Source organism: Berghia stephanieae, chromosome 5 (genome assembly GCF_034508935.2).
Source record: "Berghia stephanieae isolate SIO BIC M18660-M18661 chromosome 5, UCSD_Bste_1.3, whole genome shotgun sequence".
Classification (NCBI taxonomy): Eukaryota; Metazoa; Mollusca; class Gastropoda; order Nudibranchia; family Aeolidiidae; genus Berghia; species Berghia stephanieae.
In genome coordinates this window covers 24,659,737-24,662,480 of record NC_088364.1, presented here as the reverse complement: position 1 = coordinate 24,662,480, position 2,744 = coordinate 24,659,737, and the positions used below count along the sequence as shown (strand labels likewise).

At 33.7% G+C, this 2,744-nt stretch overlaps 1 long non-coding RNA gene across 10 annotated transcripts in view; it reads left to right on the top strand.

The window, feature by feature from the left end:
* The first annotated feature begins 1,114 nt into the window (after positions 1–1,114).
* LOC144972636 (uncharacterized) overlaps positions 1,115–2,744 on the top strand; it is a 24,309-nt gene continuing 22,679 nt past the window's right edge. For 3 of the 10 annotated variants that reach the window (XR_013645395.1, XR_013645392.1, XR_013645388.1), the window contains exons 1-2: positions 1,115–1,264; positions 2,646–2,744. The exon at positions 2,646–2,744 is cut by the window's right edge and continues 21 nt beyond it. This is a non-coding gene — a long non-coding RNA (uncharacterized LOC144972636). Of the gene's footprint in view, positions 1,270–2,645 lie in introns of all 10 variants that reach the window. The other 7 variants (XR_013645397.1, XR_013645394.1, XR_013645391.1 and 4 more) reach the window with 3 other exon arrangements.

Genomic DNA, 2,744 nt, shown 5'->3' with positions numbered 1-2,744 from the left:
AAGAAAATCACTGTCAAAAAAGATTCGAAAACGGTGGAAGGGTAGTTGAAATTGACTTTAACTTTAAGCAGTAAGAGAAGATTCAAGACAAATGGTGCAGCAGAATTGCTCATAAAGAGGAGACTTGGAGTACTGAAGAGTTTGGTAGATGAGTTTCAGCTGCAGATCGAATACAGTATGTCAAGTCAACTATGAACAAGGCAGATAAACTCACGTGTGTTTGGAGGAAGTGGGTGGTCCCTAAGCCGCTTGACAACGATGCTATTTGCTTGAGCGTTGAGGAACTGCGTGACATTCATAGACGTCACCACATGGGTGTGGAACTAGCTAAGAAAGATGATAATATGACAAGTAAACATGCAGTAAAGAAAGTCGTGAGGCAATGTGAAGAGTGTCAGAGCATCGACCCTGCACCGACAAACCACCATGCAGGAAAACTGAGTGTTAGCGAAAACTGGAAGAGAGCAGCAGTAGATGTGGCCCATTAACGGCCCATTACCGGAATAGACCCATAGGTTTGCTATTTGGAGAGAAATGAAAGGAGAATCGGCCACATAAATCTCCAAAAATTTTGAGAATATTTTCTATGAAAGAGGCCAATTAAGGGAAGCACTTTTTGACATTGCCCCTGCCTTTAGATCAGAAGGGTTGGCCGGAGTGTTGAAGTTGGCGATGAAGTCTGGGCAGTGACTTCTTATATACTATCAGTAGACAATGGTCTGGGTCAAACATGGTTACGCAAGGTATACAACAAAGTGGCATAAGGGGACCGTCACCAATGTTAACTCTGCAATGTTGATGTGAATGGAATGACCCGGCATATATTTTGGATATAAAAACTAGGGTGGCTGACGATGATGAAACGGATGAGGGAGTCCCAGAGAGGAGATCTACTAGTGGGGAGAGGGCCTCACAAGTATGAATGAGGGATTACTGCACATTATGTGCTAGGCGGAAGGAGTAGCTGTACGTATGTAAATAACTTTATGTTGATTATGAATAAAAGGAGGGAGTGGTCTTATTTTTGTTGCTATGTTTAGTAAATGAACGGAAGGAGGTCGATGTGATTCTGGATGATGCGAAATACGAACGGAAGTAGTGGATGGAATTGAGTTGTTAAGGAGAGAAGACCGGCAGAATTGATGGAGACGCGAGGACTCGCTGTTGTTTTCGTGTGGACGTGTATTCTTTTTCGTGTGAACTTTGATTTCGTGTTGACTTGGGCAGTGTGGTGTATGTGATATTGGACTGGACGTAAGAGCAAGTGAGGTTGGGACGTCATTAATTAACCACAAAAATTATTATTATTATTATTATTATTATTATTATTATTATTATTATTATTATTATTATTATTATTATTATTATTATTATTATTATTATTATTATTATGATTATATTATGATTATTATTATTATTATTATTATATTATTATATTATATTATGATTATTATTATTATTATTATTATTATTATTATATTATTATTATTATTATTATTATTATTATTATTATAACAATACTAATAATAATTATTATTATTACTATTGTTATCATTACCACTACTACTAATGTTACCACCACCACCACCACCACCACCACCACCACCACCACCACCACCGCCACCACCATCACCACCACCACCACTACTACTACTACTACTACTACTACTACTACTACTACTACTACTACTACTTCTACTACTACTACAGTAGTAGTAGTAGTAGAAGTAGTAGTAGTAGTAGTAGTAGTAGTAGTAGTAGTAGTAGTAATAGTAGTAGTAGTAGTACTATTATTATTAATTCTTCTTCTTCTTCTTCTTCTTCTTCTTCTTCTTCTTATTATTATTATTATTATTATTATTATTATTATTATTATTATTATTATTATTATTATTATTATTATTATTATCATCATCATTATCATAATCATTATTATTACTTTTATTACTATTATGATTATGATTATGATTATGATTATTATTATATTATTATTATTATTATTATTATTATTATTATATTATTATTATTTATATTATTATTTTTTTTTTTCTTCTATAGTTATCATTATGATTATTATTATCATTATTTGTAGTTGTAATGGTATTATTATTATTATTAGTAGTAGCAGTAGTATTAGCAGCAGCAGCAGCAGCAGTAGTAGTAGTAGTAGTAGTAGTAGTAGTATTTGTAGTAGTAGTAGTAGTAGTAGTAGTAGTAGTAGTAGTAGTAGTAGTAGTGTATATAGTAGTAGTAGTAGTAGTATGTAGTAGTAGTAGTAGTAGTAGTAGTAGTAGTAGTAGTAGTAGTAGTAGTAGTAGTAGTAGTAGTAGTAGTAGTAGTAGTAGTAGTAGTAGTAGTAGTAGTAGTAGTAGTAGTAGTAGTAGTAGTAGTAGTAGTAGTAGTAGTAGTAGTAGTAGTATATAGTAGTAGTAGTAATAGTAGTAGTAGTAGTAGTAGTAGTAGTAGTAGTAGTAGTAGTAGTAGTAGTAGTAGTAGTAGTAGTAGTAGTAGGAGTAGTAGGATTAGGAGTAGTAGTAGAAGAAGTAGTATTTGTAGTTGTAGTAATAACTTTTTATTATTTTTACAACTGTTTCTCGGTTCCTATTCGTTTATGGTTATGGTACATCCAACCTGTCGACACTTAGGATTTTTCTCCCCATTCGCCAGTAGAGATTCGTAGAGCAATGACCCTGCGACCCGAGCGTGTACCAATACCCACCCAAACACAACCTGTTATTGAAATA